The following is a 16,940-nucleotide window of genomic DNA, read 5'->3' on the forward strand; positions in this document are numbered from 1 at the left end:
GCCGAAAAGACTTGCGGAGATGCCAAACCAGAGCCCAGACATCAGAGAGTTGCTAAGCCAACGCTGGAAACCACTTACCTCCAATTTTTGTTCCTGTTGTTATAATTACATTAGATAATAAATAAGTCTGTATTGTTTAGGCATTGTTAGACAGCTTGGGTCCTCTGTCATTTGCAGCCAAAAGCATTCCTAAAAGACACAGACTTTTGTGAAGAATGGATGAGATAATGTCTGCCAAGTACTTAGCATATTATCCTTCATATGGCAAGTGCTCCACAGTGTTAGCTGTTGTAACAGAGTGATCGTTGGTGCCCAGGTGTGGGAGTTGCTGCCCTGCCTAGAATAGAGCAAATTTATGAGCTCAGCATCCGAAGAAAAGGCATTCACACATCAAATAATTAGAGAAAGTTGTAAAAGGCAATAAATGATTCAGAGCTAAATTGAATGGTGCCAAAGGTAGGAAGTGTCATAGGGAGGAGGGGAAAGGATTGAAAATGTGTGTTAGGACCTCAAGGAAAGGGTTGAGATAAATGAAAAATTGACGATTGCAAAGGGAAGGCACTAAAATTACGAAGTGGGAAGCACATTGACTGGCTGTCTGAGATCTGCCTGGAGCAGTCGGTGTCTAGGGGACGGAGAGAGGAAAGATGATAGCATTTTACAGAGGGGTCTCTAATTCCAGACTGAGTTGAGAGCTAATCTAAAGGCAGCTTACTGCAAACCCTGGAGAAGGGAAGTGACTTATAAAAAGTGGTGTTTTAAGAAGAAAAATCTGGGAAGTCTGGACGAGAAAAATCCCAGAGGATGAGACACCTCCTAGGATACCAATTAGAAAAGCACAGCTCCTACAAAGTGTTCCTAACTATTATAAAATATATAAGATTAGGTCTTATCATAAGATTAGTTACCCTGGAATAGTATATGCAACAGTTGTAGGGCAGATCACTTCTGTGGAAGTAAAGAATAATGAAACAGAATGTCTTTCACCTTCTCATTTTCTTATCTTCTAGGAAATGTGTATGAGATAATCTTAAGTGGAAAAGAGAAGGCTATAAAATTATATATACAGTATGACATGAACTGTTTGCATTAAATATGTGCAGAAATTCAGCTTGGAACTATGTTAAAATGTAAACAGTGATATCTCTGGGTCATAACTTTATAGATATTTGTTATTTTTTCTCTTACTTTAAAAATTTTTTACATGTACTATAATAGGTATGCATTAATTTTAAAATCAGAAATACATTATCAAAGTATCTATATCAAGGTGTTCATTTTCTTTCTTTTTTTTAAGAAGCCATAAAAGAAAACTTTTGACTGCATATAATTTAGAAATGTTTAAAGTATAATGAGTGTTAGAAACAACCTAACAAAATTTTAAGAAAGAAACAGATGCTTACCAAACGTCAACTCCCCAAACAATTTATGAATCTATGAATTTAGGGCTAAATTTTAAATAATATGAATAAGTTAACAAGGGGTGTGATAGTTGATTTGATTAAGGTGCTCATTTTCTTCCCAGCAGCACTGCACTGAATTAGGTATAAAGAAGAAATAATACCCAAAATAAGAAAACAACTTTATGAATAAAGCTCTAATATTCTACTATGGAGATTACCTACACTGTACTTTTTTTTGAAACACGCATCCAACTGTGATTGAATAGCCCATGCAGTTAACTATTCAGTGTCTATCTCCCTGCTAGATGGTAAACACCGTGAGTGCCACAACCATGATAATCTTTCCCAGTGACTAGGATAGACACTGGGCTGATTGTTTTGCATTAAGCTTGCTAAATGACTTATTAACGCTCAGCGCACTGTAATGTCTTTCTATTCTCCTCTCCACTTTGAATTAGCAAACACTAACACTTCCATAATTACCCTTTCTATGTGATTTGGTGGTAGATGGGAAATATACAAATTAGAAAGATGTATCATATCTACCTCAGTAGTAATGTCATCACTGAAGTTATCCAAAGCATAATGTAATTGTAGTCAAAAAGAAAGTCCCATTTTGACACAAAACTCCATATAATGGGACTTCCCTGGCGGTCCAGTGGTTAGGACTCCGCACTTCCACTGCAGGGGGCACAGCTTTGATCCCTGGTTGGGGAACTAAGATCCTGCATGCTGCGCGGCATGGCCAGGAAAAAAAAAAAAAAAGGCCCTGAAAGATAAGACATCATGCAGAGAGAGAAAAGACGTGGAGGAGAACTCCCCCACTTGAACACCCGCTGAACTCAGACACGAGAATGACTCCACCAAACATCACCAGAACAAAACATCATCCAGACAACCCACAATATCATAAGGAGAATAAATTGTTAAAAAAAAAAAAAACTCCATATGGTAATCTTATTTTATTAATGACTTTCAGTTAAATATATTGCAACACTGTTTTTATAACAAAGATCATTAATACAAATTAGTCTTAGTGTTTAGATAGCATGATTCACTCTAGAAATTTAAGTAGTTGTTGCTGGGAGCAGGACCAAATGTATGTAAAGATAGTCACCTCTACAGTGTGAATTTGGGGTCACCTTGACTAAAACATCCTCCAACATATATTCCTTGAAATATCTTTCTCAGAGAATAAATATCTCCTTTTTTTTTTTTTAATTAATTAATTTATTTATTTATGGCTGTGTTGGGTCTTCGTTTCTGTGCGAGGGCTTTCTCTAATTGCGGCAAGTGGGGGCCACTCTTCATCGCGGTGCGCGGGCCTCTCACTGTCGCGGCTTCTCTTGTTGCGGAGCACAGGCTCCAGATGCACAGGCTCAGTAGTTGTGGCTCACGGGCCTAGTTGCTCCGCGGCATGTGGGATCTTCCCAGACCAGGACTCGAACCCGTGTCCCCTGCATTGGCAGGCAGACTCTCAACCACTGTGCCACCAGGGAAGCCCCTAATATCTCCTTTTATAATTAGCAATAAAAATATAGCATGTTAATGCCTCTTGGAGAAATAATACATGTTTTGAAATTCCTGCAGAGAGGCTTTTGGTGGAGTGCATGAAGAAGTGATCAGGGAAGGAGTTTCGGTGTGTGTGAAGAGGGTAAGCAAAAGAATGAGGTGTTGAATGAGATTGGGCCTAGGCCACAGAGAGGGATAGTCCCAGTATCCAGGACAACAGAAAGCACACCTCACCTATTTTAAGATGTTACCCTGGGCCAGCTGTGAGTGTGACAAAGTTTGTATATGAAACAAGCTTCGTTAGGGAGTGTAACACCTCGTCAGAGTACTTATCTTGTTACCAAGTGAGAAATCCAACGTGGATGCCATGGTTGGTAGAACGTGGGAGCAAGTATCCAGTGTTCCGTGATTCAGCTATTTGAGAAAGTCAGTCACCTTCCTAAGACGTGTCATGACAAAAGCATGCAAAGAGAGACTGCATTTTCAGAACAGCCTCAGAATGCATCGTGAATCATGAATTCACTCACCTTGCACACCAGGTGAAACTCTACTCTTACAAAGATGCACTTCTTTCAAGGATCTAATGGTACAACATCGCACGCATGTAGCCACAATTGCGTGCATCATTCAACTCTGTATGGATTATTGTGGATTATTTATGGATAAATGGATTAGTATATTACTTAACAAGCCTTAAGTTAGTCTCTCTCTTATCTAGCATGTTCCTACTACATCTTGGTCAATGGTGTATGCCTAGTAAAAGTAACACGTTTCCGTGTTAGCCTTCATAAAACATACATAGAAGATAAATAACCACATCATCATTTAAGGCATTCCAAATCCAGGTGTCAATTACATTTGTTTTACACTTTTATGAATTTCTGTATTTTTTTTTCATTGAGTAGATAAAAGACCACAGACTGACTGACACTTATTATTAAAATATGTACATGATGCACAGATACTTCAGATTTGGTCTCATATAAAATGACTAGGGGGATCCTTTAATTTCTAGGAAGGAAATGGCAAAGAAAAATTAGATGAATTGTGAGACAGCGATGTGTTTTATCACAAGATCGAACCAGAGAATTTACATTGTCTTCGAATTATGATAGCCTTATTTAGACTTGTGTAAAATGAGGAGGAGGGAGAGGAAATTATTGCTCAGTTCTTCCCCATTCATTAGTCACAATACATGGAATGTGTGGACGGGAATATGGATGGGGGTGTAAATGGGATGTATGGGTGATTGGAGAGGGGGAGGGAAAGGAGACAGCAAAGGCTCCTGCAACTCTGTCTCCAGGCTTGACCTCTCCCAGACCTTGAGACTGCCAAACCCAACCTCCTATGGACATCACCACTTGACTGACCATGACTGCTCCGGTTTCAGCGTGTCCAAAACTGGACACATCGTCTCCCCATCATTCTCCCAGACCTGTTTCTCCTCATCTACTTCCCATCTGTCTACTAGTCAATCAAGCCAAAATCAAAGCAACATCCTTGACTCCTTCCTTTTTATCCATTTTCACATCTATCATTTAACATATCTCACTAATTTTCATTTTGAGATATTTTTTATGTTGACACACTTCTCTTTTTTCTCCAAACTATTGCCCTGGCTCTGATCTTTATCATCTCTAGCCTGATATCTCTGTCTTTAACGCCTTGTCCTTTAAGCCATAGCTTGATGTATTTACAATGTAAATATGACCCAGCCATGACTCTTAAAATTCTTCAATGAGTCCCCATTAAATACAGGATAAAGCCCCAACTGGGTTCACATGTGTCCAAGACCATCTCTTGTCTGGCCCCTGCCTTCCTCTCCACCCACATTAAAGACTCTAGACTTTATCATAATAGCCAGCACATAGTAAGTACTCAAAATTAATGATTACTGTCACTTTTACATCTACTATGTGCTTAGAAATTGTATTAAAGTGCTATCTTTACATATTTGTTTCCCCAATAAGGTTCTTGAGAGCAGAAATTGGGTATCTCATTTTTTAAACCTGGTATAATATGTGCTCATTGGGGATGCCTACTTAATATTTTTTTAACTAAACTGAAAATAAACTTTTGTATTGCAATGTTGGTCTTCCCTAGCACTACTGGATGACTCAAAGTGTGGGTTTCCTTCTCTTCCCTTTCACTATGACAATAGAAAACTTTATCTTCCCGGACAGAGAGTAGTTAAGAGTGAGTCCCATGAACTGGCTAGGAGGTGAATGTTGGGATCCTGGGTCTAGGAGCTCAGGGAACTTCAGGGACACGTAGGAGAAGGAACAGACCCCTTGATCTTGTGCAATAGGCACAGAGGGGATCAGGCCTGTGGCAGGGGAAATATCTCCTCTACTCCAGAATTTGGGTGAAGCTGGGACCCCAAGAGTTCTAAGCAGTGAGGAAGTATCAAGTGCAGAGGAAGGAGGCAAAGAGCTAAAAGAAGATGATAAGGGTCAAGGCCGCAGAAAGTGGACTTACAAGGGAAGAAGCCTACTCCATCTGCCTCAGTTTCCCAAGTTTTATATTGGGCACTTGACTCCAAACAGAAATGAGTAAAACTTTTAATGGAAAAAAGAATTTTTGAAGATGCTGCTAAACACCACAATTCAGGTTATAGGTTACATGGGATCGGCAAGACTATTGGCTTCATGGAAAGAAATAAATGATTGATGTATTGGACACTGAAGAGAATAAGCTAATGAGCTCATACAAAGATCAGACATCTCAGATTTCCATCGGGTCTGGACTTGTGATGACTTTTTTTTTTTTCCTGACATTTGGTTCTAGTTCCTTAATCTATCCCTTTGGAGCACTTGCTTATCTGAAGTCAAAGGAATGAATATCTCCCAAAGTATACTATGTCTCAGTGATTTCTAAATTTTTTTTTTTTTATCACCCTTCCAACACTATTTTAATCATATTTCTTGGTAATTTCAATGCTTGCACCCACATGCTTGCTGCCTTAATATGAAAGTTCTGCTTTATCTTTTCACACACTAGCAGGACATGCGATTGAGTAGAATAATTTAACTTTTCTATAGTAGTTATAAACTCTTATTCCATAACCAATTCCTGTTTGCCTCGACACAAGCACATAAGGCCCATTACAAAAATTTTTTGGAGAACTCCAAGATCAAGGAAGAACGTTTAGTCATCACACTTTCCTGATAAGGAGTCATGGCATCTTAGCCTGTATCTGTGACATATTGAAATTATGTTTCATGACTTTCTAATATGGTATCATAATCTTGAAGTAGGATCCTCTTCCTTTTTATCACATCAATGTGGAAAGTTGCACACATATCCTGCATTTCCAACGTCTGATACAGGCATTTAAAATATAATAATACTCATGAGTTCCAACAGCTCTGAAATTCCACGATGATTTGCCTTGGGGTGGGCTTACTTTTATCCACTTTCCTGGTATTCAGTAGGCCCTTGTAACCTGGAAGCTTATGTCATTCGATCCTGAGAAATTCTCTTGGATTACTTCTTTTTGTCTTTTTCATTTATTTTGCTATATTTCTAATATAATATTTAATACATAGATGGGAATATCGCCATTAGCTTTCATTCACTATGGCTTCCTCCTCCTCCCATTCTTTGCGTTTCCATCCCTACCTGAAGAAAACACTATTCTGAATTTATAGTCATTATTCCCTTGTTTTATTTTTATGCCTTTATCACATAAAAGTCTGACCAAATAATAGGGTGCGGGGTTTAGCTTATGTGTGAGCTTTATACAAATTTGGCATTATCTTGTATATACTCTAGAGTGGGGGTCTGTTACCGAGTCCAAGCTCGCTCTGCTTGCCGCACGACAGGCCAATAAATCAGAGACGAGGTGTTGAGGCAGGGAATACAACTTTGAAAGCCAGCAGACTGAGAAGATGGGAGACTAATGTCTCCAAAAAACCATCTTATGGGGTTTGGATGACAGTTTCTTTTATAGAACAGAGAGGGGGAGGAGATGAGGAAGTACAATAAGAAGGCCATAAGATTTGCCAATGTCCCCTGAAATGGCCATTAATTTCTTCTTTCTTGCAGCCATCCACAGGTGGACAGGGTCAGAATGTACAAAGGCACTTTGGTTTAACATTCAGGCAGAGGGGCAGGGTTCCCTGAGGCAAGCCATTGTGTATAGACAGTAAGTATCTTTTTAGTGAAGAAAAGCAGCAGAAGGCAATGGTTAAAGTAAAAGAAACAGATCCAACATGTAGTCAGATTTGGCTCTTCCCTGTTACAGGTCAGCAAACTCATTAAAGAGCTGGAGAGTCTCTAAATATTTTAGTCTTTGTGAGCCTGTGGCCTCTGTCACCACTACTCTGCTGTTGTGGTGGGAAAGCAGAGATAAACAAGTGGGCTCACCCATGTTCAAATACGATTTAACTTAAAAAACAGGTGATGGGCCACGTACTGTAGTTTGCTGACTCCTGCTCTAGAGAAACTCTTCACGTGTACCTGGGAAATGCAAGAGTTTCTCTATGGTGTGTACAAAACAACACCAAATAAGTTACCAAAATTTTACATATTCTATCCAGTCTTCTGGATCTTGGTTGTTCCATTTTACATTATTCATCCAGGTTGTTTCTCGTAGGGATAGTCCACTTTTTCATTGCTACTCCATTGAGTGAATTAAAGTATCACAAATTATCCATTCTCCTGTCAATACATATTTAATTTGTTTCTAGTGTTTGTTTTCTGGTGTGATTTTCTAAGATATATTCTCACCCACACTATACAAAGACATCTCTAAGACATACCTCTCCAGCACTTGATATTGTCAAATTTCTCAATTTTTGAATATCTAGCTTATTAAAAAATGGTACGTCATAACTTGCATTTCCCTGATGGCTGAAGAGGTTGAACATTTTTTCATAATATTATGATGATGTAGATTTCCTGTTCTGTGAAATGTTTATATGAAAATTTTTTGTGGGGCAGAATTTAGGGTGGCATTTTTTTCTGTTTTTATTTGTCTGTCTTTTATTGACTTATCAGAGTTCTTTATACATATTTTCAGTTATATGTGTTGCAAAAATATTCTAATTTGCCTTTTTAAAAAATTTTGTTTAAGATGGCTTAGCACTATTAAATCTATCTCTACTTTCTTACATACTTAGTGTTCTGTGTGTTTTTAAGGAAAACTTTCTATCTCAAAGTCAGAAAGATATTCTCCTGTAGTAACTTCTAAAAATTTTGCCTCTAAAGAGGACTAGGGCTACTTAAAAAAATAATTAATTCCATATCTGGGGCAGGAAATATACAAGATGAATCTGGAACATAATTGTCATACCAGAAAGCAAAGAGGTCATCAAAGACTACTAGGGTCATGTGAAAAGGACCAAGAAGCCAGCTTGAAAAAGCTCCCACTGGCCAAAAATAAGGCAATTTGATATGAAAAAAATAATAATAATGGCATTTCAAATATATTAAAATCCATGAGTTAAAATGATGCTTAAAGGAAATAGCGCGAACGAATGTAATCAGCAAAACTATTGAATTTCATGGGAGAATATGTGTACAAGTCACTAATTTCCTTCAAAGATTATATTTCAAGGACAAAAAAAGAGAAATCTAGCTTGAAAGGGAGAAGAGATATATCTTAACGCAATTGGTGGGCCGTATTTGAATTCCTATTTAAATTAACCAACTACAGAAGGAGAAGAGTAGGAGTCAAGTGGAGAAATTTAAGCAAAACTGGTTTTTTGGATGCTATGAAGAAATGATTATTTTTTCATTATGATAAAGGATCTTGTGTTATGAATCTAGAGCCCTTACCTTTAGTGAGAGGTACTGAAATATTTGCAGATAAAACAACATGATGCCTAGAATTTGCTTCAAAGTAATCAAAGTTGAGGGGGAAAGTGGAGGTTTCGGGGAAACCAGAGAGGCCATAGGGTGATAATAATTGAAGCTAGTTGATGAGTATATTGAAGTTCATTAAACTGTTATCTCTACTTTTGAATATATTTGAATTTTTTCATAATAGAAATAAAATAAAATTCAATACCCTAATCCAATAAAATAACTTTTTCAACTACTCCATCGTCCCATGTGAATCAGCGGGTGGAGGGTGAATGCTCTCTCTTTTCAGTCATTCCCAGACCCAGATGTAATATCTTGTGCTACCTAGAAAATAGCCTAAGGCAAAGCTTACAGATTAAGGGTTATCATAAGATGCAATTCCAGGGCATCAAGAAGGAATGAGGAAGGACAGAGATACATAGAAAGATGGAAAGCTATTACCAAATGGCTCATTACCTGGTTGGCCACAGCTTGAAAACCCAGGCAGATAGTCATTCATACAGGACATCTCAGAGAAGCTGTATGGAAATAGCACACCTTGGAACAGTCCTGCAAAATGAACGAGAGAGGGATTTCTCAATACGCTTAGTCTGGTCTCCTGTCTCTCTCTGATCTAGGTTTGTTCCATGGAACAGTAACTCTTTCAGCTTCTGGGTTGTGGTTCCCAGCCCCTCAGGACAGGTGCCAGAAGCATCTCTCACATGGAAGACACTTCCATGACCCAGTGCCCAGCCCACATCACTAACCTAAACCTGAGTCAGCCTGCACCTAGGGGCAATACCTATGAGGGAAAACTACCATACGCCAGTCAACATCCGCCAGCTAAGCCTTAGCTGGGTCATCTTACCCCGGGAAATAGGACCAGCTACCTTATAAGGAAATCCCCGACCTCCTCACCAGTAATGCCCTGTTTTCACGTTGCCTCTTCCATTTACTGGATGATTGAATCAAATTTCTTGATAGTGTTGATGGATCAAATGTCTTGATAGTGTTGATGGAAAAACCTTATCTGATTTTTTGATCACGTGGTCAGGGCCCTCATCATACCTGAACACCTGCCTAGGCAGGGCCAGTCCACTAGCTACTCACTTCTAAACCACCCAAATGCTGTTTGGGGATCTCTGGGAGGTACAGAGGGCTCAGCACCAGATGTCCCCAGACCACTCCTTTAACATAGATCTGAAGTGCTGAAGTCTTAGCTGTTGGCACTCGCATGCCTTTGCTTCCACTCTCCACCCCTGCTCCAGGAAAGAGCACCAGAGCATCTAGTCATTGCCACATCGACTCCAAGCTGCTGACCCAGCACTCCTCCCTAATGATATATCTCTAATCACAAGGAAAGACAGGAAGACCGCTCCACACGCAAAGCCCATTTCCTGCATATTTGTAATGGCAGCACATCGCGCAGCTGCTGTGTCGTGGGCAACCCAGCTGTGCACGTATTCTTGCAACATTTTTGGAATGCAGGCCCAGCAAATGCACACGTGGTATGAAGCATCCTCGCTCTAAGGACAGTTCATTGACGTGGAGCAGGTTTTTTTTTTGAATTTTTGAATTCTATTTTTTTTTTTATACAGCAAGTTCTTATTAGTCATCCATTTATCCACATCAGTGTATACATGTCAATCCCAATCTCCCAATTCATCCCACCACCACCACCCCCGCCACCGCCGCTTTCCCCCGTTGGTGTCCATACGTTCGTTCTCTACATCTGTGTCTCTATTTCTACCCTGCAAACCGGTTCATCTGTACCATTTTTCTAGGTTCCACATATATGCGTTAATATACGATATTTGTTTTTCTCTTTCTGACTTACTTCACTCTGTATGACAGTCTCTACGACGTGGAGCATTTTGAAGAAAATGTCCACACAATCTTGTTTTTTATGCTTTCAATGACTGCAGAGCATAACAAAAACTGGAAGTGAAGGTGAATGGTATCACAGCCCACGTGGACACAATATAATGGAACGATAGATGCGGTGGACAATAGAAACACACAAACATCAAAAAGTAAAACAAAGGTTTGGCTTAGGTAACTATTTGCATCCCTGAGGGGAGGTTTGAAGCATCTTATTTTGGCTTTCGAAGGATGAAATCAACGGCTAAAACACCTGTATGGCAAGTGAGTCTGTTTTACATTTTTGTGTTGCTGTCTGCTGATTCTTCACAGTTTTCTCTTGTTTAGCAATTTATTGTAGCATGGGCCCATTCTAGCTCATTTTTAAATTATTCCCTCATGCTTTTATAATAGACTATGAAACCTTGTTTGCGTGGAAACAAAAACGACACTTTGCTTCCAATATGTTTAAGCACTTCACATATAAGGAGAAAAAAAATTGTGTCCTGAGATAATAATAATATGGTCATCAGATCTGGTGGCGATCTCTCAAGTAGTAAAACCTTGAATAAACCTGGGCTCTAACAGAAACTATTGTATTTCTGGTTTTTTCTGTATTGATACTATGCCATGACCCTCATGAATATGAGAATGGTGCATGAGAGTTGTTTTTTCCACCGTTAAGTGGATTAATGTAAATTTGGAACCCTTGGTAATTTTACACATTTTTTCCTTCTGAAGTTCAAAGTTAAGTATTTCTTTTCTTTTCTTTTCTCTGGGTCTTTGATACCCATTCCCCAAGGTTCCACCCAGATAAAGCCCACCTGAGTTCTACATGTACCAGCAGAAGAAACGTGTAACCTACAGTGCATTTTTGTCCAAACAGACAGCAACCAGCAATGCTCAAAAAGCAATTCCACCTTTTACTTCTGTCTCTTGGAAGAACATTAAAGGATTTCCACTTGGGAACCCATAGCACCATCTTCTATCAGTAAATCCCTTTGCCATTCTCTCAACGCCAGCCCCGCCCCCAGCGTCTCTATCTCACTCTGGCCTTTGCTTTCTGCCCCTCATCTCTCACTCTACTCACACCCCCTCTCAGACATTCAGGACCCCTCAATCTGCCATTCATCCTGCTCCCTCTCTTCCTCCCTTTTCTTAGCCCTTGACTGTATGAGTTAATTTACTCTCTGGCTTCTTGTCACTTCCTCTTTAGGGTATGCATTACTCAGCTTTTCCTGCCTGGAAGTTACTCCAGGAAGCAAGAAACCTCCCCCCATGACAGAAGCAAGGAGAAGAGAGGGAAGCAGGGGTGGGGGGAGATTGTGAACACTCATTCACTAATAACTCCTTAATCAAATTTAATTTCTTCATTTGATTCAATAAAAAATGTTATAAATTTAAAATTCAATTTTAAATGAAAATTTACATTATAGTAATTAAAAAGTGTGATGCGGTTGTCATAAAACCCTTCCATGAGCACAAACAGCTGTGCAAAACATCTGCCTCTCCTTATTCCCTACCCACCCCACCCAGCTCCTCCCAGCTTGTTTAAACATATTTATATCTCCCAGATTCCCAGTTTTGATGCCAAAATCTTGGCTCCCTGTGCACTGATGCTGAATAGAAATACAGAGACAGAGTTTTGGAGGAAAAAGAAATAGAGAGGCTTTATTCTTTGCCAGGCAAAAGGGAAACACAGCCGGCTAGCGCCTCATGAACTGTCCCCACTTCCCTGTGGGGATTTGAGAGAGATTATATAGCCCAGGGCTTATGGTCTGGTGTGGGTGATAAGCCTCAAAGTAATGAAGGTCTTGCATTCCACTTCTTCCTGCATTATTTCAAAACGGTCACTGCTGGTGTCAGGTAGCCCAGTAATTGTGTCTGTTCGTCTCTGGTTTATCGGCCTGTGACCTTTCTGAAATGCAAAATGCTACAAGGGGTGATTTGCTGCAAGAGAGTGCAAGGAGTGTAAACACTAGGTGCAGGATGTAATTTACACAGAGTTGGGGGTGATAGGTTAGCTTTGTGACGGACAAAGCTAGTTACAGACACTACAGATTAGCAACAGTTAAAATAAAACTAGGATTAACTCTTTCAGTCCAGTTTGTTTCTTCTCTAGCCCATTCATTGTTCCCTTTATTTTCCTTGTTATCAGGAGAGGAAAAACCTCATTTCTATTTATGTTGTAACAAATTCCCCACTGCTAGTTCATTCCCTCTGTATCAATGGAAGAAGGGAAATGGGCATCATTCTTGTCTGGCTGAGGACAAAACTTCATTTTTCTCCACTTGACAAACACCAGCTGTCCAGCCCAGGGGGCCATCTACCTTCTACTTCAGTTTCTGGTTTCATATCCCAGTTTTCATAATTATTTTTGGCCCTCTTTGGCTTTGGCAATTCTTACATTTCCCTTTTCGATTTTTTTTTTTTTTTTTTTTTTTTTTTTGGATAAAGACTTTCCCACATAACATCTAGTTCTTCCTGCTCCTTGTTTTTGATATTACCATTTCCTGTGATGAGAACGTCCCTTAACCCCTACCACACACACCTGGATTCTTCACCCCAAATTCAAATAGGTAGTGGTTTACGTGTCTGTCTTGTTCTCGAGGCAATGACCTTACAGTAAATCAGATTTATCTTTGCTTTGAGTAAAGCAGACATTCAGTGAATGTTGAGTGAATTCAATTCCATTGAGTTATTTTTCAATGTACTGAATCAAACCCTCCAACTACCCAATGCTATCCTCCACATCTTTTTTTTTTTTTTTGAGAGTTAATTAACTTGAAAGTTTATTTTATTTTTAAATTTTTATTATTTTTTAATTTAATTTAATTTATGTTTTAGTACAGCAGGTTCTTATTAGTTATCTATTATATACATATTAGTGAATATATGTCAATACTAATCTCCAAATTCATCCCACCACCACCCCACCCCCGCTTTCCCCCCTTGGTGTCCATACGTTTGTTCTCTACATCTGTGTCTCTATTTCTGCCATGCAAACCAGTTCATCGGTACCATTTTTCTAGACTCCACATATATGCATTAATATACGATATTCATTTTTCTCTTTCTGACATACTTCACTCTGTATGACAGTCTCTAGGTCCAACCACATCTCTACAAATGACCCAGTTTCGTTCCTTTTTATGGCTGAGTAATATTCCTTTGTATATATGTACCACATCTTCTTTATCCATTCATCTGTTGATGGGCATTTAGGTTGCTTCCATGACCTGGCTATTATAAATAGTGCTGCAATGAACATTGGAGTGCATGTGTCTTTTTGAATTATGGTTTTCTCTGGGTATATGCCTAGTAGTGGGATTGCTGGGTCATATGATAATTCTATGTTTAGTTTTTTAAGGAACCTCCATACTGTTCTCCATAGTGGCTGTATCAATTTACATTCCCACCAACAGTGCAAGAGGGCTCCCTTTTCTCCACACCCTCTCCAGCATTTGTTTTTTCTAGATTTTCTGATGGATACCCATTCTAACCGATGTGAGGTGATACCTCATTGTAGTTTTGATTTATATTTCTCTAATAATTAGTGATGTTGATCAGCTTACATGTGCCTCTTGGCCATCTGTATGTCTTCTTTGGAGAAATGTCTATTTAGGTCTTCTGCCCATTTCTTAATTGGGTTGTTTGTTTTTTTAATATTGAGCTGCATGAGCTGTTTACATATTTTGGAGATTAATCCTTTGTCTGTTGACTCATTTGCAAATATTTTCTCCCATTCTGAGGGCTGTCTTTTCGTCTTGTTTATAGTTTCCTTTGCTGTGCAGAAGATTTAAGTTTCATTAGGTCCCATTTGTTTATTTTTGTTTTTATTTCCATTACTCTAGGAGGTGGGTCAAAAAGATCTTGCTGTGATTTATGTCAAAGAGCATTCTTCCTATGTTTTTCTCTAATAGTTTTATAGTGTCCAGTTTTACATTTAGGGCTTTAATCCATTTTGAGTTTATTTTTGTGTACAGTGTTAGGAAGTGTTCTAATTTCATTCTTTTACATGTAGCTGTCCAGTTTTCCCAGCACCACGTATTGAAGAGGCTGTCTTTTCTCCACTGTATATCCTTGCTTCCTTTGTCATAGAGTAGTTGACCATAGGTGTGTGGGTTTATCTCTGCGCTTTCTATCCTGTTCCATTGATCTATATTTCTGTTTTTGTGTCAGTACCATATTGTCTTGATTACTGTAGCTTTGTAGTTTAGTCTGAAGTCAGGGAGTCTGATTCCTCCATCTCCATTTTTTTCCCTCAAGATTGCTTTGGCTATTTGGGGTCTTTTGTGTCTCCATACAAATTTTAAGATTTTTTGTTCTAGTTCTGTAAAAAATGCCATTGGTAATTTGATGGAGATTGCATTGAATCTGTAGATTGCTTTGGGTAGTATAGTCATTTTCACAATATTGATTCTTCCAATCCAAGAAAATGGTGTATCTCTCCATCTGTTTGTGTCATCTTTGATTTCTTTCATCAGTGTCTTACAGGTTTCTGAGTACAGGTCTTTTGCATCCTTAGGTAGGTTTATTCCTAGGTAATTTATTCTTTTTGTTACAGTGGTGAATGGGATTGTCTCCTTAATTTCTCTTTCTGATCTTTCATTGTTAGTGTATAGGAATGCCAGAGATTTCTGTGCATTAATTTTGTATCTGGCAACTTTACCAAATTCATTGATTAGCTCTAGTAGTTTTCTGGTGGCATCTTTTGGATTATCTATGTATAGTATCATGTCATCTGCAAACAGTGATAGTCTTACTTCTTCTTTTCCAATTTGTATTCCCTTTATTTCTTTTTCTTCTCTGATTGCCATGGCTAGGACTTCCAAAACTCTGTTGAATAATAGTGACGAGACTGGACATCCTTGTCTTGTTCCTGATCTTAGAGGAAATGCTTTCAGTTTTTCACCATTGAGAATGATGTTTGCTGTGGGTTTGTCGTATATGGCCTTTATTATGGTGAGGTAGGTAACCTCTATGCCCACTTTCTGGAGAGTTTTAATCATAAGTGGGTGTTGAATTTTGTTGAAAGCTTTTTCTGCATCTATTGAGATGATCATATGGTTTTTATTCTTCAATTTGTTAATATGGTGTATCACACTGATTGATTTGCATATATTGAAGAATCCTTGCATCACTAGGATAAATCCCACTTGATCATGGTGTATGATCCTTTTAATGTGTTGTTAGATTCTGTTTGCTAGTATTTTGTTGAGGATTTTTGCATCAATATTCATCAGTGATTTTGGTCTGTAATTTTCTTTTTTTATAGTATCTTTGCCTAGTTTTGATAGCAGGGTGATGGTGGCCTCATAGAATGAGTTTGGGAGTGTTCCTTCCTCTGCAATTTTTTGGAAGAGTTTGAGAAGGATGAGTGTTAACTCTTCTCTAAATACTTGATAGAATTCACCTGGAATGTCCTATAAATATCAATTAAATCTATCTGGTCTATTGTGTCATTTAAAGCTTCTGTTTCTTTATTAATTTTCTGTCTGGATGATCTGTCCATTGGTGTAAGTGAGGTGTTAAAGTCCCCCACTATTATTGTGTTACTGTCGATTTCCTCCTTTATAGCTGTTAGCAGTTGCCTTATGTATTGAGGTGCTCCTATGTTGGGTGCATATACATTTATAATTGTTATATCTTCTTCTTGGATTGCTCCCTTGATCATTATGTAGTGTCCTTCCTTGTCTCTTGTAACATTCTTTATTTTAAAGTCTATTTTATCTGATATGAGTATTGCTACTCAGCTTTCTTTTGATTTCCATTTGCTTGGAATATCTTTTTCCATCCCCTCACTTTCAGTCTGTACATGTTTCTAGGTCTGAAGTGGGTCTCTTGTAGACAGCATCTATATATTGGTCTTGTTTTTGTATCCATTCAGCGAGCCTGTGTCTTTTGGTTGGAGCATTTAATCCATTCACATTCAAGGTAAATATCTATATGTATGTTCCTATTACTATTTTCTTAATTGTTTTGGCTTTGTTTTTGTAGGTCCTTTTCTTCTCTTGTGTTTCCCACTTAGAGAAGTTCCTTTAGCATTTGTTGTAGAGCTGGTTTGGTGATGCTGAATTCTCTTAGCTTTTGCTTGTCTGTAAAGCTTTTGATTTCTCCGTTGAATTTGCATGAGATCCTTGCTGGGTAGAGTAATCTTGAATGTAGGTTCTTCCCTTTCATCACTTTAAATATATCATATCAATCCCTTCTGGCTTGTAGAGTTTCTGCTAAGAAATCAGCTGTTAACCTTATGGGAGTTCCCTTGTGTGTTATTTTGTCGTTTTTCCCTTGTTGCTTTTAATAATTTTTCTTTGTCTTTAATTTTTGTCAATTTGATTACTATGTGTCTCGGCATGTTTCTCCTTGGGTTTATCC

Source organism: Balaenoptera borealis (assembly GCF_965194805.1).
Source record: "Balaenoptera borealis genome assembly, chromosome: 14".
NCBI classification, from domain to species: Eukaryota; Metazoa; Chordata; class Mammalia; order Artiodactyla; family Balaenopteridae; genus Balaenoptera; species Balaenoptera borealis.